This window comes from Mustela putorius, unplaced genomic scaffold (assembly GCF_011764305.1).
Source record: "Mustela putorius furo isolate JIRA1106 unplaced genomic scaffold, ASM1176430v1.1 tig00003834_pilon_pilon_pilon, whole genome shotgun sequence".
NCBI lineage: Eukaryota > Metazoa > Chordata > Mammalia > Carnivora > Mustelidae > Mustela > Mustela putorius.
In genome coordinates, this window is record NW_025421987.1 from 19300149 (window position 1) to 19326425 (window position 26277).

The window sequence follows — 26277 nt, forward strand, 5'->3', positions numbered from 1 at the left end:
GTTGGCCATTTGGAATTTGAGCATACAGTTAGCTACATGAGTCTGGAAGACCTTGAGTAGAGAAGTAATTAATTCAGTTTTCAGCATAGAGATAATATTTATCAGCCTCTCTGAGGCTGAATTGAAGGCTAGTTCGCCAATAATATGTTTGAGTAATACTTCTAACAGATCGTTTTGCAAATAACAACTATAAATTCTAAATAAAATACCAAAAACAACTACTACAAAGGCTCTGAGGAGTTAACAAACCAGGCAGGTTATGAAGGAAAATTGAAACTTGTAAGAAGTAACAGTACTAGGTGAATTTCCTCATTTTTATAGCTTTTAGCTTGAGTACTGTCTCAGTGGTTTCTGAAAGGCCTGTTTTAAACTGCAATAGGAAAGCTTGTTTTTCTGTCCTGAAGAATCAGAAGACAGAGTTTGGGGCAACCATGGAGAATAAAGAGTGAATGAGGATACAGAGCCAGAAAAGGGGAGTTCTACTCCCTGTGTACAAACTCTATGAAATCTCTGGCTGATCCTTGAAACATACATGATTGAAAAAAATTTCAGCTAAAGACAAAAGAAATGAAAGGACATTTGAGCTACTTTTGGTGAGATAGTTTATAGTTTGAATTCGATTTAATTAACTCTATTGAAAATTTTTTCTACTTTTTGGAGGAATACAATATAGAGTTTCTCCAAAATAATGTTTACAGTACCCTAAATCTGATCTAAAATTATTTAACATATGAAGAATCAGAAAATGTGATTATTTTAAAGAGAAATATCAACTCAGATAATAAAGAAGCTGGAATTATCAAGCAGGTATTTTTTATTTATTTATTTATTATTTATTTTTTAATTTTTTATTTTTTATAAACATATATTTTTATCCCCAGGGGTACAGGTCTGTGAATCACCAGGTTTACTCAAGCAGGTATTTTAAAGTAGCTGTTTTAACTGTGCTCCGTGAGGTAAAGATGCTTATAATGAATGAAAATACAGGAAATTTTAGTAGAAAGACAAAAAACATGAAGAGAGAATCCAGTGAAAATTCTAGAACAGAAAAACAGTGTTTCTGAATTAAAGAATTCCCTGGATGAGCTTAGCAGCAGAATGGAGATGACAAAGGAAAGAGTCCATGAACCTGAAGAAAGGTTAGTAGAAATTATTCATTCTGAAAAAGCAAAATAATAAAGATCAGAAATTTTAACAGATATTTAAGCATCTGTGGGCAATAGCAAAAAGTCTAACATAGTTGTAATTGGAGCCCAGAAGAGAGGAAAGAGAATGGGCCCGAAAATGTATTTGAAGAAAATATGGCTGAAAGTTTCTCCAGTTTGATGAAATATACAATACTACAGATTCAAAAAGCTAACCAGATGAAGGAAAATATAAATCAAACTAAGATCATCATTGTCAAACATCTGAAAACCAAAGGTAAAGAGATTTTCTTGAAAACAGCAATAGAAAAATGACTCATTACCTACAGGGTAATAATAATTTGAAAAACCACAAACTTCATAAAGTGATGGAACAATGTCCTTAAAGTACTAACATAAAGTCCTGGAACTACATGGGATCACTAAGGAAGTAGAGAAGAGGAAGCAAGAATAGGTGAAGTGGTAAGAAAGATGGAAAACAGAGTGGGAAGTATCCTGGAAAATGATTTGAGAAAGAGCCTATGGTCAACTGTGTCAAATGCTCTATTGTGTCAAGGGCAGAGAATGACTGTTGGATTGAACAACAAGGATGTCAGTAATAATTTTGACAGGAATAGTTTTGGTAGAACAGTGGATTTAAGGCTTGATTTGGAGTGGGTTTAAGAGAATGAGAGGAAATGAATTGAAAATATAAGTAAAGGCAACTTTCGAAGATTTCGGCATAAAAAAGTATGGAGTAGTAGTTAATGTGGAGACTGGGGTCAATAGAAGGGTTTGTTTTGTTTTGTTACATGCTGATTAGCAAAAAAAAGCAAAAAAAAGTGATAATTTTGATAAAAAGGGAAAGAATTGTGCAGTGTTATCACATCTGTAGAATAATAATAAAAAAAAACCAAAATAGCCAGTTGAGTTAGAATAAAAATCATGCACATAAATATATTACTTCATTATCTTATCCTCTCTATCTTGAGAAAAGCTTGTTTCTCCCCAGGCTTTATTATTTACAATTTAATCATTTGTCAGTGCAAATATTTGAAAAAAATGTCCACTAAAAATTATGTAAAATTCTATGATTTTATAAAATAGTAACTGATTTCTTTGTATTTTTAATTATGGACATTATCCAGAATATGAGCAGTATATATTTTAAAAAATGTTTTTTAAAGATTTTAAAACTCTGAATATATTTTTCTAATAACATTGATGTTATATGAGGTAATTTATCCTGACCAGTCTACAAAATTCTGTAAAGTAGATGAGTTGTAATACTCATTATCTGAGAAGTCTCAGTTATTCAGATTTTTATTTCTATGGAAAACTTATTCTAGTTTTCAACCCAAGATTCTGGAACCCATCTTCCATTGTGAAGTGGGCTTAAAGGTGGGAGTGGAAACACAGCCTCCTAGTCACACTCCCCACCCTCATCTTCCAGCAGTGAGGGTAAACCATCAAAGTTCTCATGAACTCACCAAGAATTCAAGCAATGGGGTAATGGAGATCCTGGACATTTATTTTCTCACCAGTGAAAATTAATGAAGACCCAAGAGTTACTGCAGCAATAGTGATGAGAAGTTTCAGCAGCTAGAGTGTTTTGGTGAGTTCTTTGTTATGTGGCTGTTTATACCATATGTAAGGGTGTGTTAAAGTCTTTCTGTGCGTGTGTGTGCACACATACACATCCATGTGTATACTGTTGTTCTGTGTATACTGAAGTCCTGTTGACCTGAAAACCTAACATGTAAAAAATGCCAATGAATAAACTTTTGTTCCCATCTTTATTTTATAATTAAGGGAGAAATGTCCATTAAGTAAACTAAAAGCAGATTTATTGCCACACATATTTGAAAGTATATACAGGAAAACTCCATTTCATATGCATTCTGCACCTATAAGATTATGCATTGATAATGATACATGTTTTAATGATGATGCTCAGCGCAGGGAAAAATATCCTGAAGGGAATTCTGAATCACCCATAGTTAAACTATTTTCAGCATAGATTCAGTCCTCTTATAAATCTTAGAACATTGATAAACCATATAATTCTTGGGTAAAATGATTATTAACTAGAACAGCTCCCAGCTACAGGGGTGAAAACTTAAGGTTGTGTCCTTAAGTGGACCTGTTGAAGTAAATTTTTTTTTTAACTTTTCTTCTTGATCTTCTGGGTCATCATTATAACTGGCTCCATTAACTATTTTCTGCCTGTCTTAAAATGTAAAGCTGATAGTTTTAGACATACTTTGGACTTGAAAAATTGGAGGTGTGTTTGCCTATTTGTGAGGACAACGAATGACTCGAAACTTGCTGGTTGGGATACACACACACGCGCACACATACACACACACACGCACACACACATCTCAGATGCCCAAGAGGAGCACTTGAGTTCAGAAGGTTTAGAGTCATTGTAATTACGATTCACTGAGAGTAAGAATTATAGCTAAGCAATTTTCTTTTCTTGTTTCAAAAGAAATGGGTACACAGATGTATATTCTGAATACTTAGAGAGTTTTAATTGCCTGCCATGGGGTAGTATTTAGGAGCATGATTAAATGGGTTAAGCTATCTGTAGAAAGGGAACCTTTAAGTAAGAGGCGATATACTACTGGTTAATGCTCCTTCTGAGATTGAATTTAAGATTTATAGCTTTCCCTATTTAAAAAAAAAAAAAACTAGTACATGGTTTGTGTACATATTGTTAGAACCTGAATTGTTCACAAAGATATATTTTATGCTGATTCATTGGCATTGTTTCTAAAACAACAGTTGCTATTTCAGATCTTTTCAAAAACTGCACATACTTAAATACCAAGATCTCTTCTCTATAATCTTGTTCTTCTAAGATATCGCTGGTGCTGTGATCAGGAGTTATTTGTTCAATCATGACCTGTGGGGCTTTCATAACCTCTTACAAACTTAAGTGCCAATCACCAGGCTGGATATAATTACATTTTGGTGATTTCTTTGAGCTTTGAAGGCTAATGGATAGCCTCAAGTATTTAAATAACTGCTTGAACTTTCTTAATTGATACAAACTGTCTGTAATAATTCCACTTTGTCTAGTATGCCACCTGAACAGCTTTATCTTAGGTTTATATACTTAATTGATAGTGTTCAGTGGTACATGATATTTATGTGAGCCTTTGGCGTATTGAACTCTATATGAGATAATCCTTCTAAGTTATATTTTAAAACTGTGTACCAACTTCAGAAACTAAAACTCTGGAATCAGAGTTTGTATGCTAGATCAACAAATTTACTATTTCATATCAAATTTTGTTAGTCTTTTGTAAACATACTAAAACTTACACAAATGATTTTTCCTATTTTTTTCACATTGCAGATTTATATGGACACATGTTTATGTTTCAAATAAAATGAAAGTAACCATGTTAACTTATGAAAACCATACCAAATGACCCAATATCTAATTATAATGAACAATTACTTGAAGACTCTTAATTTTCATTGAAGGGTTTTATTGATTTTCTACATTAAAAATAATCAAGATGTATTTAGAGGGATAATTCAGTTCATACCATATTTTCCTTTAAAAAAATCACATCTTAAAATGTACAGTATATATTGATCAGAATAGGATATAATGTAAATCATAGAACAGAAATTGTGGAAGTAAAAAGCATTATTAAGTAAGAAAACATTTTTTAAAATTTCTCTTTAAGAATTAACCTTAGCATCCTAGATTTGCATCTAGAAATGTCTAAGTCTGAGTCCTTGTTCTGCAGTGTGACTGTCATGTGACATTTGGCAAGTTACGATACTTTTATGATGGGAAAATTATGAAGACTACAATAATTATCTCAAATACTCAACACCTCTTGATATTTCATGGACAGTCAATAAATGCTAACTTATTATCATTAACATAAGTATTATTGTCATCATCATAAGAAATACCTTATTTTTAATTTCATCTTGATTATAACCATAAATTATGATCCAGATTTGGCTTAAGAAGATCTTGAATTAGTTCCAAAAACAAAGTAAGTTCCTGAAGCATTAAGATATGATACTATTAATGTTACTTACAAGAATATTTCAGAAAATCTGAAGGCAATTCATTTTTCTGAAAATAATTCCTTGAAGCAGGTACCATTTTTGAATGTATATATTTGGAATGTTTGAAAACAATGGATGTTCTATAATTTGTCCTATACTGCATATTTTTATTCATTGTATTCTGCCTCTTAATAAGTAGAAGATGTAAAATAATATGTCATTAAATAGGTATTATTAAATCTGAGTCACCAAACTTAGATCAATCTCAGATTGCCTGCTTATATTGCTAGCCAAGTAACTTTTGGTGTTAGTATTGTTTGATAGTTTTTATTTGAAAACATGTGGGGTGTGTGTATATTTATATGTATGTCTTTTTTTTAAATTTTTTATTTTTTATAAACATACCATAAGTGACTCACAAAACAAACTGAGGGTTGCTGGGGGGAGGGAGTTTGAGAGAAGGGGGGTGGGATTATGGACATTGGGGAGGGTATGTGCTTTGGTGAGTGCTGTGAAGTGTGTAAACCTGGTGTTTCACAGACCTGTACCCCTGGGGATAAAAATATATGTATGTCTTTTTTTGAGCATTAACAACTAATATACCACAGCAAAAAATCTTTGAAATAAATCTTTGCTACAGCGTTGTATAGATATATGATTTGAGGGTTCTGCATGACTTAGTAAGAAATACTTTAGCATTGGGAAGCATATATTATACTCAAAATTTTTTTTAATAAAAATAATTTTTTTATTTAAAGGGAAATAGAGTCATTTGAATGTATCTTCCCCCAGTGTTAGAAAATAAAAAGAGTAAGAGTCATGGTTTAGAAAAAAACCAAACTGTATATAAATAACTCTGCTACATCCACTAGTTCTTGGATACAGGTTGATTAATTTTGCAAGTTGATAATTTTGGTGTGTATTATTCCCAGTTCCAAGAGTTGATGGATATAGTATAGCCATTTATGTGAAATTTCCTTTTCTACTGGTAGCCACTAGTCACAAGGAACTATGAACATTTGAAGTTTTGCTTATGTGACTGAGAAATAGAATTATAAATTCTATTTACTATTTATTTATATTTGTATTTAAACAGCCACATGTAGCTAGGGAATGCCTTATTGAACAGCACAGTTCCAGATTTATGAGAAGTTTTCATATATGGTTACATTTATGCCATGGCTTGCTATTGACAATGCCCAGGGTACAAACTGCTTCGGGATGACATATCCCTAAACCTATCTCCTGTTTTTATAGACATGGCCCATGCAGAAGTTTATAAAGCAGCAGAATCCCCAACAGAACTTAATTTCTGATTTCCTATGACAAGTGATAAACTTGGTAGGTGGTGATAATGATCTTCAACAACCACAATAATTAAACTCTATGTGCCATTCTGTGGCGTGCTGATAAGAAATGAGAAAAAGGAGACAGAATAAAGGGAACATTTTTATAACTAGACTCTGCTTCTTATCTTTCTAGTGAGTCTATTGACAGAAATGGCCATATTCTTAATAAGCATTATCCCTGGGCTTGGTTACAAATCATTAGCTGAATTCATTATGTGAAAGTCACTAATTTGAGTAACACAATCCTATTTGATAAAGAATGACATTGATGTATAAATCAAAGTGGCCAACTTTTCAGTATTTTCTGATAATAAAATATAGATTATTTTAATAATAGTGAATTCATGTTATAATGAAGTACACAGGGTCAGTAATTTGGGGATCAAAGGACCATTGCACATAAATTACTAAACAAATGCCAAAAGCCATCTAGACACTGAGACAAACATCTTTATGTCCTCTTTTCAGTTGTATCCTAGCTGCTTTATATTTGGTTCTTTTGCTAGAACAGAACATCAAGCAGCTAGCATCTATGAAGCAAGTAACGGCAGTGTAAACTTCAAAGTTACCTTAACTACGATGGAACACAGAAGATACTGCTACATGGTTGTTTTCATTTTCCCAGTTTTGATTTTACAATGGATCTCCCAGGTCAATCAATCATTCTTCTCTATTATTAAGTTTTATTTATGGGAGGACCCATAATAAGAAATTCTGATCCTTGGCATTTCAATAAGAATAATTTTGGCAGTGTTTTTCAGGATTAAATCTTTAAGATTTCATGGCTTCTAGTCCCAAATGCTAGAGACTTTTTGGTAGAATTTTAGTAGATACTACTAACGTTTCTGCTAGAAATTGGAACTAGGCTCAAGTTCTATTGAAAAGGTATTCTTCAAATTAACAGTCGTAAACTGTTAACTATCTGTAAGGGCGGGCCCATCTTGTGTTAAAAACAGCTTATAATATTTTGGTGATATATATGAGATAATTCCTGTCACCAACAAAATTTTGTTTGTGGAGAGGGAAAATGCTCTGAGTTTTAAGTGTTTATATATTTTGAACTTGCCATGGAGGCATGTGCTTTTTATTTCCTTGAGACATTGTTTTAAAATCCTCTGTTTAAAAATGTTCTTCTTTGAGCTTTAGTAATAATTATAGGTTCATATAGAGCAGCTCATCAAATCTTGGGCAGAAAAGGACAGAAATAATAGCAAGAGAGTTTCTGAGTTTGGGAGAACTGAGCCCCCAAACTGAGTTTAAAGTTAAATAAAATGTCCAATTTAGATATCTACGTGGATTTGATATACTAATTCCTTTCTTGATATGCACCTTCTTTTTTATCTTTGTAGTGACCTATGAATATAAAACTGACTGACACTCATTTATATTTGCTGTCTCGTATTCTATTGGAAAGATCCCTGTTTAGAACTACAGGATATAAGGACAAGCATATGTTTTACTCCTAATAAATTAATAATGAAGAGAGAGCCATCTTTTTTTTTTTAAGATTTTATTTATTTATTTGAGAGAGAGAGAGAATGAGAGAGAGCATGAGAGGAGAGAGGTCAGCTGGAGACACAGACTCCCTGCTGAGTAGGTAGCCCGATGTGGGACTCAGTCCCCGGACTCTAAGATCATGACCTGAGCCGAAGGCAGTTGCTTAACCAACTGAGCCACCCAGGTGCTCAAGAGCTATCATTACTACATTGTAAATTATACAGTAAGTCTTAGGTGATTTATTTAGTAGCTTAAACACCTAGGAAATTTCACTAGTTGGCAGCAATTGGAAATGCATATTAATTGCATGCTCCATCCCACATCTGAAATAAAAGGAGAATGTCAGGAATAGATTAATTCTGGTTTACTTCTGAATATCATATTTTAATTTCTTTTATGTTTCTTTAATCTTTTTAGCAGTGCTGAAGGATTTGGAAGATGTTGATTAAAGCGTTTCCTCTGATTAATTATATTTTGGCTTTCAACTGTTTTATTTTAAAATGAAGTGCACACACATTGTCTGGATTATATGAGCATCTGCTCTTCCCAGTCTCTGCAAATATTTATATAAATCTTACTGCCACCCTGCTCCCTCCAAGTTCTCACTGCTTAGCTAATCCTGATTGCATCTCCTCATTAAACCATCTTCAGGATATGGAAACATAAATAAAACAGACTCACAGCCTACATTTCAGGGATATTTGTGTGCATGGCTTACCATTTAACTCATGTTATTAAATTCTCAGAATTCATTCTGAAATTACAGGGTTTCCTTTACCTCTGCTTCCTCTATTTATACATATGATTATTATTAACCGAAGAACTATTTTGGTCATGAAGACTATGACTTTATAGAATACACTATATTTTAAGTAAGGTTTATGAGATTAATATGACTGGAAATATAGAAGTTAGTAGGTAGCTTAAAGGTGATGCATAAGTGTTGAATATCTCCAACTTTTTTTTCCTTTTAACTATCTTTCCTATTTGTTTCTTTCTTTCTTATTTTTCTATGGTTTCAGAGAATAAAATATAGTACCTCTCCACAGGAATCGAGCGCTAGTACTTACTACAAAGATTGTCCTTCACCTGGGTTTCCTTAACTAATTATGGCTTTCATTTGGGGACAGTACTTTAATCTGGGGTCTTAGCTTTATTTCGTGCTTTGATACAAAGTGAGAGACATCTATTTGACTTCATTTTACAAATTGTCCTTTGACCATGTAGTTTCTGTAGACAGAATGATTTTTTTTTTGATAGTAAATTTCTAAGACTGAGAATTTCTGTTCTAGCAGCTTTATGTAATTATGTTCAAAGGGGTTTGAATTAAAATGGAACAGATGTGTCCATCTTTAATTATGGTGTAACAAATTGTGTTACTTTAAGGTTTTATTAACTGAAACGCTCATCTTTATGTAATAATGGGTCAGTCAGTTTCAAAATGATATCGGTGCACACAGTGTACTGCCTGTTTTACTTGGACTTCAAAAGGACAGTTAAAATTCAGAGGCTCTGCAGATAGAACCAGAAGAAACTATAAGAAAATAGGCATAATTTGTTATTTCAAGTTAAGTGAAAACAATTGTTAGAAACATAAGAATTTTAATGTCATCTAAGTAAGACCAGAAAGGTAACATTTGGCATGACAGATATATCTAAAGTGTAGTGGGGGAATATGCAACTCTGCATTAGAAAATGTAATTTTTAGGTTTCCTGAAGGCTCTTTTATATTCTTTTGTGTAGATACTCTCTTATAAATGAGTAGCCAGGAATTTTTTTTTTTTGAGGGTGGACCACTTCTAAGTCAGTACAATAAAGCCCTTTTAAGAACTAGCGTGCATCTACTTAGAGAACCAAAAATTTGCAAGAAGAATATAGGTAAGCACCAATCCTGTGATGCAAGTCCTATCCCAGTGTTTCCATTTCTGTCATTAGTACCACATCCTTTTATGCTTTAGGACATTTTCAACTTCTTATACTTTTTCCATTCCCCTAACCCAATCTATCACCAGTTATTAGTTTTATTTTTGACTTTCTTTCTTTACACACTCTCTCTGCTCCCTTGTATCCACTGGAATCCAGACTCCATTACCACATACCCAGATTATTGCAATTCTTTTCTAATACATTTTCGTGACTTTTCTCTCCCCTTTCTGCTATCTTCTTTAATTCATTGCTAGTCTTTAATATTATGACACACTATTTCCTAAAATATTTTGATAGATCTAAATTGTCTATTGTACAAAGCCATATTTTGAGGTCTGGTCTTCAGGATCACCCATAATCTCTAAGCACCTTCTTCTCACTATTCCTCAATAAAGCTAGTGATATGATCTTGCTTTCATAATGTCTTTCAGTAACTGAATTCAGCTTCCACGTGGCAGGATTACTCATTTTATGCCAAAATATATAACTTTGTCATCACCTGTATGCTCTTTCTTCAGCCTAGGATGCTCTGGTGGTTTTTTCACTAAACACTTGACCTTTCTTGAAAGGCGAGATTCATCACAATGTGGTGGTTTTATCTTTTCCTTTTCTTTTCTCACTTTTCCCTATCTGAGTTGACAGTTCAGTTTTGATTCATACCCTATTTTCTAAACTTGTTTTGAGTTTTCATAAAAATCTTAATTTTGTGAAATAAGGTCTGTTTCACAAAAGGACTCAATGAAAAGTATACCTTAGTTGATGAGTTGACAAGCCTTCTTTGAGAGTCATTGCTAAGACTGTATTTATTGGGATGGATAGGGGGGCAAAAAGAGTTGGGTAAAAGAAAAAATTGGGGAAATGAATATTTTATTTTATTGCAGTGTCTATAAAATTGTTAGTGTTAAGGAAGCAAATGCATTAAATTCAAAGAGAAAACATGGAAAAAAAGAGGGTCTTGTTCATATTTTCCATTTATCTATTTTTCATTTTCAAGTGATGGAAAACTGTTATAATAAATGTTTTCATGTCCTTTTCTACCGGTTCTCATATCTGTGCCAGCTCTGAGTTATTTTCAGATGACTGATTTGTTTCCTAATTAGGTATCATTTCTCCTGCAAGAGCGCCAGGCCCTATTCTCTCTACTTTCAAATAATTGCCCCTGAGTTGCAGACGTTGCCTCTTGGACATTGTGTAAAACAAGATACTGAGTTATGATAGATGAATTTTGGGATTTAGTAAGAGCTGGGGGATGCCTGTGTGGCTAAGTCAGTTAAGCATCTGCCCTTAGCTGAGGTCATAATCCCTGGGTCCTGGGATTGAGCCCCACATTGTGCTCTGTGTTCGGAGGGGAACCTGCTTCTCCCTCTCCCTCGCTGCTCCCCCTCCTTGTATTCTCTCTCTGTGTCTCTGTCAATTACATAAATAAAATCTTAAAAAACAATGAGTAAACTTTACAGAATTTTAGTAAACACCAGATACTGAAAGAGGATCTTAACAGACTAGCCATCTTCATCTTTCGTCTCTTAGAGACGAGTTACAACAAAGAGACAAATTAAAACAATAGGACATTAAGTCAGAATGCAGAGCAATAGATTTCAAAATAGAAGACATACCCAGGGAGCCATTGTTAAGGTGTCCCTTCTCAGCTCAAGGCTGCTGCTGCACATCCTGCTCCCGTAAGATCTTCTGGTCTCTGTCCTTTTCTTACCCCTCCTTCCCTCAGTAGACATGCCCGCTCACATTTTCAGGATCCAAGGAAGGAAACAGAGCTTAATATTTGGGTCAATCAGGGCATCAGGCTAGCTGATGCAGTTTGATATTTTCTCCTGTAAACCTCAACACAAAACTCTGGATTTTCATTTAAGGACTAACAACACGTTTAACTTTGATGAATTAAAAAATAAGGTAAGAGCTACAACTGAGTTAGTTATCTAATATTAGAAAACAAACGTTGATCATTGGGTTCCCTTGGTTCACTAAGAATGTCTTTGTGACCTGAACATATACAGTTCAGAGTTTTTACTATCCCTTAATAACCAATTTGAAGCAACACAAATATAGTATATTAAAAAATATAGTATATTAAAAAGTATGGAGTAGAGTAAATTAAAAGTAATACACAAAAGTGAAATGCTACAAATGAACAATATGATTTCAAATAAATGAGTGCAAAGTAGACGTGGCTTCAGAGATGTTGACTTCTTGTCTTTTATTTTTCTAATATCAAATTATCACAATATTTATTATAAAAATTTTGGACAGGGAAAAAAATACAAAATAAGAAATTTACCCTTACTCTCATTTTATCACCAAGTGAGAACCCCAGTCAATATATTGGTGATAATCTTACCAAGAGGTAGCTTTATATAGACAGACATTTTTTATTAAAAAATTATATCACAGTTATGCTGTTTAGTAAAATTTTTTACTTTATGTCAGATTAATACTATACTAGAGCTTCAGTGTCCAATTTAAAGCAACACTGATTGTAAGGTAGTTCCCATTTGCCCTACTAGAAGCCTAATTTATTTAGTTATAAAGACTCTTAAAATCATATATTTTAGCAAACACTAAATTCATTTTAAAATGCCAATTTTTAAAAATCTTATTTTTCATGAAATGCCACTAATTTCTCATCATTGGAGACATTCTTTGGAGTCACCAGCTTTTTAGAGCCCATCATCTATACTTTGTATCTGTTTATGATGCAGTTACTGGAAATTTCATACCATGATATAAGTATTCATTTACATAACATTAAGGCTTATAGTATTTTTGTTAATCTCCACAATATAATCATTTGTCTTAATGCTTTTAAAAGTGATCTTTTTTTACCACAATATCAACATGTGTGTTCAATTGTGTGTTCGGACTCTTGGAATAACTATTAAATATATTAATTTTCTGTAATTCCATTTTTTGATTTTAGTCATGTTAACTCCCTGTCATATCTGTCTCTCTATATCTATCTATCCATCTATAATCATCTATTTATTTTTTTTATTTTTATTTTTTTTTAAAGATTTTATTTATTTATTTGACAGACAGAGATCACAAGTAGGCAGAGAGGCAGGCAGAGAGAGAGGAGGAAGCAGGCTCCCCGCTGAGCAGAAAGCCCGATGCGGGCCTCGATCCCAGGACCCTGAGATCATGACCTGAGCCGAAGGCAGCGGCCTAACCCACTGAGCCACCCAGGCGCCCCTCATCATCTATTTAAATATATGCATAAACCAGCTAACTTTAATGAAGGCTATTTTGGGCTAATGTCTTCTCCCAATTCCCACAATGCTATTCAAGACAAATTAAGGAAGCACCATTTGGAAATACTGATTTTAAGCTTACTCATTTTGGGGCCAGGACAGAAGGAGGGGGATAGAGAGGATCTTAAGCAGGCTGGATGCCCAGTGTGGAGCCTGACATGGGGCTCAATCTCATGACCCTGAGATCGTGACCTGAGCCAAAATCAAGAGTTGGATGCTTAACTAACTGAGCCGATCAGGTGCCCCTCATTTTTTTTCAGGGATCATTTTGAGGGAAAGAAGTTTATCTTACATTTGAGCGTGTAGGTTGTAGGAAAGGAGATGGCAGGGGAGTATAGGAAATATGTTTTTGAGGGTTTTTTTTTTTTAACTTTATAAAAACTTTATACTCTCCAAGTAGGCAATGAGAGCTTTTTTTTTTTTTTTTTTTTTTTTTCTTAAAAGAACACTGAATCTGGAGTTGATTTTGTAGATATTTGACATAGTCCTTCTATTTTGTAAATAAAGAAATAGTGGGACTAAGAGGATACATGGCCTTCCCGAGTTCCATAGACTTATAGGGAACTTTAAATCAGGCAGGTCGCCAGTTTATTGTTCTTACTCAATACTGTATTGAAATGAAGACTTTTGTATGAAACTCAGGAAAAGGTAGCTCCTATTATTATTATCATTTTCTAAATCTGTATTTGGTATAGAATGGGTGACATTCCTCCAATGATTCTAAATGTAGAAGTAGAGTGGGGAAGTATAGACTACATAATTCAAGAAATTTGGTTGTGTATGATAGGGGGAAGTGGTCCTACAGAGTGAAGAAAGGTTTTTTGTTTTTTTGTTTTTCCTTTTTAAATGAAGAGACTTGAACAAATGTTTGCTGTGGACTATCCCTCTTAAACCCAGACAAATGGAGCTCCAGCCCAGGGTGTTCATTTTCAAAAGACCCCTCTGCCCTGTTGGCCACATCTTTACCCAGGGCAAAGAATCTGCAGTCTGAAGTGCACACCCTACTGAGAATTTGGGGCCCAAATGTTTCTGATTACGCTTCTAGAAACACATAGACCTCTTAATTTGTACTCCTGCAGTTATAAGCTGCTAGGTCTGAGGGTGGGGGTGACTATTAACAACTTTGAGGTATGGTTAACATAAAATCTCTGCACATACTCAAATTGTACAGTTTAATGTTTGTTTTTATACATAAAAGATAAGCACACAGAAATTTATTTTTCCCATAGAATATGATCAATTTTTAAAATATTTCACACATATTTTTATGTTCAGTTTGGTACAGATTTATCTAATATAGTGTGCATAGTAATTAATATATTTTACCCAGATCCTCTGTGTATTGGCTTATTTTTCCTTCTTTACTTGTTCAAAAGAGGGATTAAAATCTCCAGATATTTATCTGGGCAGTTTGTCAGTTTTCAGTTTACATGTTTGAGGCTATGCTACAGGGTAAATATACATTAGTCATGGTTGTATCCTCTTGCTCCAAGAACAGTGTAACTATCTCACATATCTTTATTTGCCCTTTAAAATATCTTTAACGGGAATTCCATTTTCTCAGGTCTTAACATCACCACCTACCTTTCTTTTACATCCTGTATGCTTAGTATGCTTTTTCTTTTCCTAATGTTGTACTGTACTTTTTGTGCTTTTTGTAGTGTCTCTTACCAGACATAATTATTATTCAAAATGAAAGTCTGAATATCAATTATTTTAATCTTCACCCTTCTACAATATATATTATGAGTTCTGTGGCACGGGGGCTCATTTTTGGTATCTTTTTTTCCCCCCAATTTCTATTTACTGTATTTGTGTTCTGTCTTTATTTCAATTTATAACTTTTAGATTGCTTTTTTTAAACCACTTTACGATAAACAGAAAGCTGTATATATTTAATGTATACAACCTAGTAAGTTTGAAGTATACATCTGTGAAACACAATTTGTTTTGATTTATCTAAATACCCATGAAACATTACCATAGTCGAGATAGTAAGCATATCCATTATCTCCAAAACTTTCCCTGTGCCCCTTATAATGTCCAGGTCTGCCTGTTTGCCCTACCCCCAGATAAGTACTTAATTGCTTGCAGTCACTCTGAATTAGTTTGCATTTTCTTGGGTTTCATACACCACACATTCCTTTTTGCTTGTTTGCTTTTGGTTTAGCTAGTTTTACTCAGCATAACTATTCTAAGATTCTTTCATGTTGATTTTTTTAATGGCTTATCTTTTTTATTGCTGAGTAGTATTTTATTATATGGGTATGCTAAAATTTGTTTAGCTATTAACCTGCAGATGGGTACTTGTTCTCAGTATTTGCCTGTAAGAAATAAAGCTGCTCTGAACATTCTCATACAAGGTTTTGTCTAGATGTATGCTTTCCTTTTCTTAGGTAAATACTAGCAAGAAAAGGGGTGGATTATTTTTTTAAGAAGCTATTGAACTTTTTTCTAAAGTGGAAATTTGATATTCTAACCAGCAGTACAGGAGAAATCCAATTTCTCCACATGCTCAAAAACATTTGGTATAACTAGTCATTAATCTTAGGCATTATAACAGGTGTGTAACGGTATCTCACTATAGTTTTAAATTGCATTTCCTTAATGCCTAATGATGTGGGCATTTCTTTTTTCATGCACTATTTGGCATATATACATCATCTTTGATAGTGCCTATTCAAATCTTTTGTTTATAATCTAATTGGGTGGTTTGTTTTCTAATTGAGTTTTGAGAGTTCTTTTCAATGTTGTGGCTGAAAGTCTTTTATTAGATATGTGCTATGCGAATGTTTTCTCCCAGTCTGTGGCATGTCTTCATCTTCTTAATAGTTACTTTTTTTTTTTTTTAAAGAAATGGTGCTTTTGATGCCTATCCACAAAATATTGGCCTAACCCAAAGTCACAAATAGGTTTTCTCTTAGAAATTTTATGGTTTTAGGTTTATGAGCCTAAGCCTAAATGACCCATAACCTAAATAAACCTTTATGACCCATTTTTAGGTTTATCTTTGTTTTGTTTTTTTTGATACAAGGAATGGTTCAAATTTGGTTCCATTTGTTGAAAAGATAGTCCTTTCCCACTGAATTGTTTTTACACTTTTCTCAGAAAAAGAAAAAAAAGGAGAACGGAGTTGAGGGAAATTGGAAGGGGAGATGAACCATGAGAGACTATGGACTTTGAAAAATAATCTGAGGGTTTTGAAGGGGTGGGGGGGGGAGATTGGGGGAGCCAGGTGCTGGGTATTATGGAGAGCACATATTGCATGGAGCACTGGGTATGGTCCACAAACAACGAATTCTGTTATGCTGAAAAGAAATTTAAAAAAAGGAAGAAGAAAAAAGTTTTTTTTTTTTAAATATGTGTAGAGATCTTTTCTGTTTCATTGTTCTGTGTAGCTGTCTTGAAGCCAGTACCACAATATCTTGAATACTATAGCTTTATAAGTCTTGAGATCAGTTAGTGTTCACTTTCCAAATTTATTTTGGCATTTCAGAATTGTTTTGGATATTATAGGTCTTTTGTATCTCTATAAAAACTTTAGAATTGATTTTTCAGTTTCTACTTAAAAGCCTGATGGAATTTCGATTGTGATTGCTTTGAATCTATAGATCAGTTGGGGGAGAATTGATATCTTAACAGTAATGAGTCTTCTGATCCACGAACAATTTTATGTCTCCATTTCTTTAGATCTTTTAATAATTTACCCAGCACCATTTTGCTTTCTCATTGTACATTTCACATCTTTTGTCAGATTTATCAATTTAATTTTGATAATACTGTAAAATAACTTATAAATTTGTTTTCTGTTGTTTATTACTAGTATTTAGAGATACAGTTGATTTTTTTATATATCGATCTCATATCTGGTAGTTTGGTAAGTAATTTATCATGACTAGTTGCTTTTTGGTAAATTCCATCAGACTCTCTTCCAGACAGTAATATCAAATACAAATAGACGGCTTATTTCTTTCTCTACATAAAGATGCCTTTCTTAGGTGAATGATTACAGTAGCTAAAAACTCCAGTATAATATTGAATAGATGTGTTAAGAGTGGACATGTTGTTTTGTTACTGAACTTGAAAAGTATTTAGTTTTTGTGCAGGATTTATGTTAGCTGTACTTATTTATTTATTTATTTATTTTTTCTTTTTTTCTTTTTTTATTTTTTATAAACATATATATTTATCCCCAGGGGTACAGGTCTGTGAATCACCAGGTTTACACACTTCACAGCACTCACCAAAGCACATACCCTCCCCAATGTCCATAATCCCACCCCCTTCTCCCTAACCCCCTCCCCCCAGCAACCCTCAGTTTGTTTTGTGAGATTAAGAGTCACTTATGGTTTGTCTCCCTCCCTATCCCATCTTGTTTCATTGATTCTTCTCTTACCCACTTAAGCCCCCATGTTGCATCACCACTTCCTCATATCAGGGAGATCATATGATAGTTGTCTTTCTCTGCTTGACTTATTTCGCTAAGCATGATACGCTCTAGTTCCATCCATGTTGTCGCAAATGGCAAGATTTCATTTATTTTGATGGCTGCATAGTATTCCATTGTGTATATATGCCACATCTTCTTGATCCATTCATCTGTTGATGGACATCTAGGTTCTTTCCATAGTTTGGCTATTGTAGACATTGCTGCTATAAACATTCGGGTGCATGTGCCCCTTTGGATCACTACATTTGTATCTTTAGGGTAAATACCCAATAGTGCAATTGCTGGGTCATAGGGCAGTTCTATTTTCAACATTTTGAGAAACCTCCATGCTGTTTTCCAGAGAGGTTGCACCAGCTTGCATTCCCACCAACAGTGTAGGAGGGTTCCCCTTTCTCCGCATCCTCGCCAGCATCTGTCATTTCCTGACTTGTTGATTTTAGCCATTCTGACTGGTGTGAGGTGATATCTCATTGTGGTTTTGATTTGTATTTCCCTGATGCCGAGTGATATGGAGCACTTTTTCATGTGTCTGTTGGCCATCTGGATGTCTTCTTTGCAGAAATGTCTGTTCATGTCCTCTGCCCATTTCTTGATTGGATTATTTATTCTTTGGGTGTTGAGTTTGCTAAGTTCTTTATAGATTCTGGACACTAGTCCTTTATCTGATATGTCGTTTGCAAATATCTTCTCCCATTCTGTCAGTTGTCTTTTTATTTTGTTAACTGTTTCCTTTGCTGTGCAAAAGCTTTTGATCTTGATGAAATCCCAATAGTTCATTTTTTTCCTTTGCTTCCCTTGCCTTTTGCGTTGTTCCTAGGAAGATGTTGCTGCGGCAGAGGTCGAAGAGGTTGCTGCCCGTGTTCTCCTCAAGGATTTTGATGGATTCCTTTCGCACATTGAGGTCCTTCATCCATTTTGAGTCTATTTTTGTGTGTGGTGTAAGGAAATGGTCCAATTTCATTTTTCTGCATGTGGCTGTCCAATTTTCCCAGCACCATTTATTGAAGAGGCTGTCTTTTTTCCATTGGACATTCTTTCCTGCTTTGTCGAAGATTAGTTGACCATAGATTTGAGGGTCTATTTCTGGGCTCCCTATTCTGTTCCATTGATCTATTTGTCTGTTTTTGTGCCAGTACCATGCTGTCTTGATGATGACAGCTTTGTAATAGAGCTTGAAATCCGGAATTGTGATGCCACCAACGTTGGCTTTCTTTTTCAATATCCCTTTGGCTATTCGAGGTCTTTTCTGGTTCCATATAAATTTTAGAATTATTTGTTCCATTTCTTTGAAAAAGATGGATGGTACTTTGATAGGAATTGCATTAAATGTGTAGATTGCTTTAGGTAGCATAGACATTTTCACAATATTTATTCTTCCAATCCAGGAGCATGGAACATTTTTCCATTTTTTTGTGTCTTCCTCAATTTCTTTCATGAGTACTTTATAGTTTTCTGAGTATAGATTCTGTGTCTCTTTGGTTAGGTTTATTCCTAGGTATCTTATGGTTTTGGATGCAATTGTAAATGGGATTGACTCCTTAATATCTCTTTCTTCTGTCTTGCTGTTGGTGTAGAGAAATGCAACCGATTTCTGTGCATTGATTTTATATCCTGACACTTTACTGAATTCCTGTATAAGTTCTAGCAGTTTTGGAGTGGAGTCTTTTGGGTTTTCCACATAGAGTATCATATCATCTGAGAAGAGTGATAATTTGACTTCTTCTTTGCCGATTTGGATGCCTTTAATTTCCTTTTGTTGTCTGATTGCTGAGGCTAGGACCTCTAGTACAATGTTGAATAGCAGTGGTGATAATGGACATCCCTGCCGTGTTCCTGACCTTAGCAGAAAAGCTTTCAGTTTTTCTCCATTGAGAATGATATTTGCAGTGGGTTTTTCATAGATGGCTTTGATGATATTGAGGTATGTGCCCTCTATCCCTACACTTTGAAGAGTTTTGATCTGTACTTTTTAAAAATCAACAATGAATATTAGATTTTGTCAGAAGTTTTTACTATTACTACTGAGATTGTATATTTTTTAAAAATTTTGGTAATATGATGAGTTACATTGATTTTCAAATGTTAAAACAACCTACCTTTTTAGGATTAATCCTTATTTAGTCATGACACATTAATATTTATATCCTATAGTCTATTTTTTAATACTTTGTTTATACTTTTTACCCTATGTCATGAAGACTGTTGGTCTTTATTATTCCTTCTACTTACTTTGGACTTTTTTTTTCTTTTCTTTTTCTAGTTTCCTTAAGATAGAAACTGAGGTCATTGACTTGACTTCTTTTTTTTATTACTTTATTTTACTTTATTTATTTGAGAGACAGAGAGCATGAGAGGGGAGAGGTCAGAGGGGGAAGCCGACTCACCGCCGAGCAGGGATCCCTATTGTGGGACTTGATCCTGGGATGCCAGGATCATGACCTGAGCTGAAAGCAGTTGCTTAACCAACTGAGCCACCAAGGTGCCCCTGATTTGAATTCTAATGTAAGCATGTGGTGTTATGAATTTTCCCATTAGTACTGCTTATTTATTTATTTATTTATTTGGTTAATTTACTTAGTTTAAAATATTCTAATTTTTCTTTAAGTTTCTTCTTTGATCCATGGGTTATAAGAATTATATTATTATTCTTAAAATATTTGATGATTTCCAGAGATCGTTCTTTATTGATTTATGACTTAATTCAGTTATGGTCAGGGAAGATTTTTATGGCTTGAATGCTTTTGAATTTATCAAGACTTGTTTTATGGCCTAAATTATGATTTTTCTTTGTGAATGGTTTGCTGTTGAAAAGAATGTGTATCCTGAGGTTGAATGGAGTGTTTCATATCTTTTAAGTTTGTTTATTAGGTTGAAGTTGTTCCACAATAAATTGATTTTTATTTTTTTAATGTTATGTTTTCCCCTCTATGTTTCATTTTTAATATTTCTGTTATACTCTCAATTTTACTAGTCTTTTCTTTTACATGACTTAATCTACCTTTATTTTTGTTCTGTGTATTTTCACCACAGTCATTTTAATATTTATATCTAGAAAGTAGATCTGGGTCTTTTTCCTATCTTTCATGTTTCTACTGAATTTTATAATGTATTGAACACAGTTACTAAAGTCATTTTGTTGTCCTTCTCTACTAATTCTAACACACCTGTGTTCTAGGTCAGTTTCATTTTATTGATTCTCTTCCTCTCTATGTGTCATGCATTTTTTGCTTATTTGCAAGCCTGGTAATCTTTTTTTTTTTTTTTAAAGATTTTATTTATTTATTTGACAGAGAGAGATCACAAGTAGGTAGAGAGGCAGGCAGAGAGAGAGGAAGGGAAGCAGGCTCCCTGCTGAGCAGAGAGCCCGATGTGGGACTCGATCCCAGGACCCTGAGATCATGACCTGAGCCGAAGGCAGCGGCTTAACCCACTGAGCCACCCAGGCACCCCGCAAGCCTGGTAATCTTTGACATCCATTGTGAATTTTATCTTTTTGAGTGTTAGGTATCTTTCGTATCCTCTAAATATTCTTGAACTTTATTCCAGCAAACAGTTAAATTACTTTGAAATTATTTTGAAATAGTTTGATACTCTCTGGTTTTCCTTTTTATACTTGTTTGCTGCAGTTAAGTTAAGGTTAATTTTTTCTTCACCATTGAGGCAAGACCTTCCTGGGTGGTCCACGTCATTACCTGTAAGTGATGAGACTTCTTAGTCTGAATGATGTGAAAAGGCCTCTTTCTGACCCTGTGTTATCCCAGCATTGTTCCTGATGTTTTTTCTGTCTACTTTTGGGTAATTTCCTCATGTGTATGCCCTGATAATTTATCTGCTGAATACTTAAGGGCACCCTCTACAGACATCCAGGGTTCTGTCTCTATGAAATTCTCTCCTCTCTAGGACTCTGTCCAGTGAACTGCAGCAGCCTTATTCTTCCTGTCATCTCAATTCAAGGGGTCCACTGGGGTCCTCCTGGCTTCTCCCTCTCCGTATCATCACCTGAGAACTCTCTCCAAACAGTAAGTTAAAAGAACTGTAGAGCTCACTTCATTTGTTCTCCATCTCATAACGATCACTGTCATTTATTGTCCAAATTTAAGTCTATTTAAGTCCAAAGTCTTTAAAAAATGTTTTATGTATTTAAAAATTGTTTTACATGTTTTGTCTATTTGTTGTTGTAGTTGTTAAGATGAAAGATGGTTTTATGTGGGATAGTAAATCTAGTTGCTGCTGTTCCACCTTGGGTAGAATTAGAAAGCTCTGTTATTTTGATTTGTAGCTTTGAAATATTTAAAAATATTGTGGGTGCCTGGGTGGCTCAGTGGGTTAAGCCGCTGCCTTCGGCTCAGGTCATGATCTCGGGGTCCTGGGATCGAGTCCCACATCGGGTTCTCTGCTCAGCAGGGAGCCTGCTTCCCTCTCTCTCTCTCTGCCTGCCTCTCTGCCTCTCTGTCTACTTGTGATCTCTCTCTGTGAAATAAATAGATAAAATCTTTAAAAAAAATAAAATAAAATAAAAATATTGTATGAGGCCTCCAGTTGTACCATTGCCCTCGACTCAGCAAATATAATGGTGTATATGGGGAAAAGAATTAAAGTAGATGGGAAAAAGAGGGATAATTGATGTAATAACAAAGTTTCAAAAGGGAAGGAAGTGTTTTTCCTAAAATTTTATAGAAAATAGGTAATATGCGGTATTCAAGAATGTGATTTATAAAATGTGCTGTTAAACATTCAGAGATGTTATTGTTTTTTGACATGTAGTAATAACACAGTTGCTTTTGGAGGTCTTATAGTTTCGATACCTAAAACCCAGTTACATATTTTCCCATCAGTTTTTAGCAGTCTTGGTGTGGAGCAGTTAGTTGGCCAAATTTGCCAACTAGCTTATCTTATTTGGAGAAAATAAATAATGAAGTACAGATTTTAGGCCAGATATGAAAAAAAATACGTGAAAAATAAATTTAGGAATAAATGTGTAAAAAGAACTAATATTTATTTATCACCTACTATGTTCCTCATCTGCATCATGCTAAATGTTCCAGATTATCTCATTTTATCTTCATAAAAACTATATTACATGGGCATGAGTATCTGCTAGATTAAACATAATTCCATTTTCTTTAGATGAGGAGATTGACGCCTAAGTGTACACAGCTAGGAAGCAAATGATCCAGGATATGGATCCAAGTAGAATCCAAGTAGACTGATTTAAGAGCCCACACACTTAACTAAGTGAGTATATTGCCAATGAAGTTAAAATGGAAATGAATTAAAATACACAAGGGAGCTGGAAGGATTGAGGGTTGTGGTCAGAAAGCAGGATATTAATGTTAAAGATGTTGGAGACAGAGCTGCTTTGGGTGATGTTGGATCTAAGGTGGGTGGCTGGAATAGGGTTGAAGTTAATGTAATTAGAATTAAGGTAATTTAAGAATGTTTAGGCAGAGTAATGCATGTTCATGGATATTAAAATCATCCATGGTACTGGCTGAATTTGAGGTAGAAAGTAAGACTAATGAAGTTTTATATTCCTTTTTTTTTAAATATTTTTTTTTTAAAGATTTTATTTATTTATTTGACAGACAGAGATCACAAGTAGGCAGAGAGGCAGGCAGAGAGAGAGAGAGGAGGAAGCAGGCTCCCTGCTGAGCAGAGAGCCCGATGTGGGGCTCGATCCCAGGACCCTGGGATCATGACCTGAGCCGAAGGCAGAGGCTTTAACCCACTGAGCCACCCAGGCGCCCCTGAAGTTTTATATTCCTATTCTGTCATACTGACTGGCCTTCTTCACACCTTTAGGAAAATTCAGGAAGTTGAAGAACTTTAACATCAGACACCTTATTTATTTATTTATTTATTTATTAAAGATTTTATTTATTTCTTTGGCAGAGACAGCTCACAGGTAGGCAGAGAGGCAGGCAGAGAGAGAAGAGGAAGCAGGCTCCCCGCCAAACAGAGAGCCCGATGCGGGGCTCAATCCCAGGACCCCGAGATCATGACCCGAGCCGAAGGCAGAGGCTTTATAACCCACTGAGCCACCCAGGCGCCCCCAGACACCTTATTTAATTGGTCAGGTTAAGAATCCCAGGTCTTCAACCTGCCAGCAAACAATCTAATAAATAGATACACTTGCTTTACTGGTGTCCACTCCTTGTTATAACTCCTGAAGTTATCTGAGCCTCAGTCAAGGAAAAGTTTTAATGTCATTGTTTGACACTTAATCACTGTGGTCTTTTTGGCTCCCCTGTTCAGGTACTCATCAGTGCCAGAGAGGAATTTCAGCATATCTAGGAGTTAGGGTCATCTGAATTTTCCTGCTTTAGATAGGGGAATTCGCCAGAATAAGTATATATTGAAGGACCAAAGCTTGTAGAATCCCTAAATTTCTTGGCTGGTTATTTAATATTTGTCAGGTAATCTCATGGAGTCTTAGCTCTTTAATGTCATCTTAACTCCTAGTATTATTTTATTTTATTTTTTAAAATATTTCATTTATTTATTTGATACAGAGAGAGAGCACAAGTAGGCAGAGAGGCAGGCAGAGAGAGAGCGGGAAGCAGGCTCCCTGCTGAGCAGAGAGCCCTATGCGCAGCTTGATCCCTGGACCCTGAGATCATGACCTGAGCTGAAGGCAAATGCTTAACCTACTGAGCCACCCAGGTGTCCCTTAGTATTATTTAACTATAACATTATTGTTGTTAATATTTTTAAAACAAACTCTTTTACCAGGCTTATTTTTTTATGTAAATTCTCTTTGGAGAGAAGGAAAAGATGGTGCCCTCTTCAGCCTAAGAAAGAAGACCATTCTGGATTTTATACTATACTTGATGAGATTATAATATGAAAATTAGCCCAACAGTAACTGCATTTTGGCAATACTCTCTTTCCCTGATTTTGTTTAGTGTGGGTTTCCTGCTCTGCAGGAATTTGGTTCTCAGTGGATTTTAAGCTCTAGCACTTTGAGGTCGCACAGACCCACAGACCTGTGCCAGGTCATGGGTTTCCATTTGTGGCCAACTCTATGATTAAAATGCTTCAGAGCATATCAGTGACAAGGCAGTGTTGGCATTCAGTGCCGTCAGTTTGTGTAATGGTTAAGCCACAGATGTATGTGGGTATCATGTTGTCATCATGTTCTAGAGTGAGTTGACCAAAAATCAAATGGGGCAGGGAAGGCATAAAATCAACCTATAAGGCAAATTAGGAAAGAGAAATTTGTTTCTCTAAGAGATTTGAAGTTTTCATGTCAGCGAGTCTTAAAGTTTGGTTTGTAAATGAGTCTTAAAGTTGAAAACAAAGTATTTTATTTCCTCAAGCAATAATTCTGTGTCCCCATCATGTTTATATTTTATTAGAGAATGGGTAGGTATAGGATAATTTAAATAGAGTGTTAAAGTTATCACTATTTTTTAGGATTGAAAAAGGAAATAGGTAGTAGTTATATTGAAGGCAGAGAAAGAGGGGCCAAGTTAAGGGTGAAATGCTAATTGGAGCCAATGCAGGAGACAAGGGAATATTTCTTAAATATAATTAATATTGTAAATTAAAGTGTTCTTTTAAAAACAAACAAACAAAAAAACGGCTTGTGTTTCAGCCTGATCTCTTACTATTCTCAAGAGAAACTTTCTAATTCACAGGAGGGAATATAAAAGGAAACCAAAGTGAAATAAGAGTCAAATAGTTGCTGAGTACACTGAGGCTTCATTTATGAAAATTGAACTTAGAGTGAGTCTTAATCAGTGATGGGGCACTAGATGTTTAAGGTTGAGGTAGAAAAAGCATCAAGTAGGGACAGAGCCAGAGTCAGGAAAGACTACATGGAAGATAGTATTTAAGCACAGTGGCTTAGCACATGCTGAATTTTATATTTCATGCATTGTTACCCTGTAGTGTTTATAATTAAGATAAAAAAAGAATTCCAAAGATTTTATAGATTAAAAAAAAGAAATTCTAACGGAACCCCATATTTTATACTTAACATTTTCCTATCAGTTAGAAATCTGTGTTTTCAAAACTGCACTTTAACTTTGTTGCATACAGCGCTTTGGAAAACAGATTCCCAAGTTTGGAAGGTCAGTGCAAACCCTTCATACCAACAAAATGTACACTTTCCTTTCCAACATGCCAGAATAGTTCTTCTGATGCTGTTGAATATTAAAGTAATGAAGGATTTTGGTGTTATCTAAATTATTTGTTTTGTTCTCTGGGCATATGAACTAATGCAAATTTGCAAAGGCTGGTTGAAAAATAAAACCTCACTTGGATAGCATTTAATAAAAAATGCAAGTCTTTTGACTAATAGTAAGATTATAGTATTTGATTCTTCTCCCAAGTAAACAGATTGATTTTCAGGAATTTGAATGATGGAAAAATGACCTTTAAACCTATTTTTCAAGTGGAAGAGACTGTTATATTGTGAAAATTCACACACAAATATTTTGGAGAATACAAATCTCCAGGGAATTATGGGGAGCAAAAAATTACAAGATAAACCATATGGACTTGAGCTGATATTACTGACATTTTTCTTTTATGAGTATACCAGTTTTATAATGTAAATTTGAAAGGTTTCTGTTCTAATGAATGAGTTTCGTTGTTAGCTGTTTCCAGATAAATTGACTCAT

At 34.5% G+C, this 26277-nt stretch overlaps 1 protein-coding gene across 6 annotated transcripts in view; it reads left to right on the forward strand.

Moving 5' to 3' along the window:
- The first annotated feature begins 1082 nt into the window (after positions 1-1082).
- LOC101670340 (casein kinase 2 subunit alpha' interacting protein) overlaps positions 1083-26277 on the forward strand; it is a 122197-nt gene continuing 97002 nt past the window's right edge. For 3 of the 6 annotated variants that reach the window (XM_013048678.2, XM_013048669.2, XM_045088236.1), the window contains exons 1-2: positions 2530-2739; positions 21551-21669. The gene's annotated coding sequence lies outside the window, so the exon portion shown is untranslated. Of the gene's footprint in view, positions 1140-2529; positions 2740-21550; positions 21670-26277 lie in introns of those variants that run through there. The other 3 variants (XM_013048670.2, XM_045088237.1, XM_045088238.1) reach the window with 3 other exon arrangements.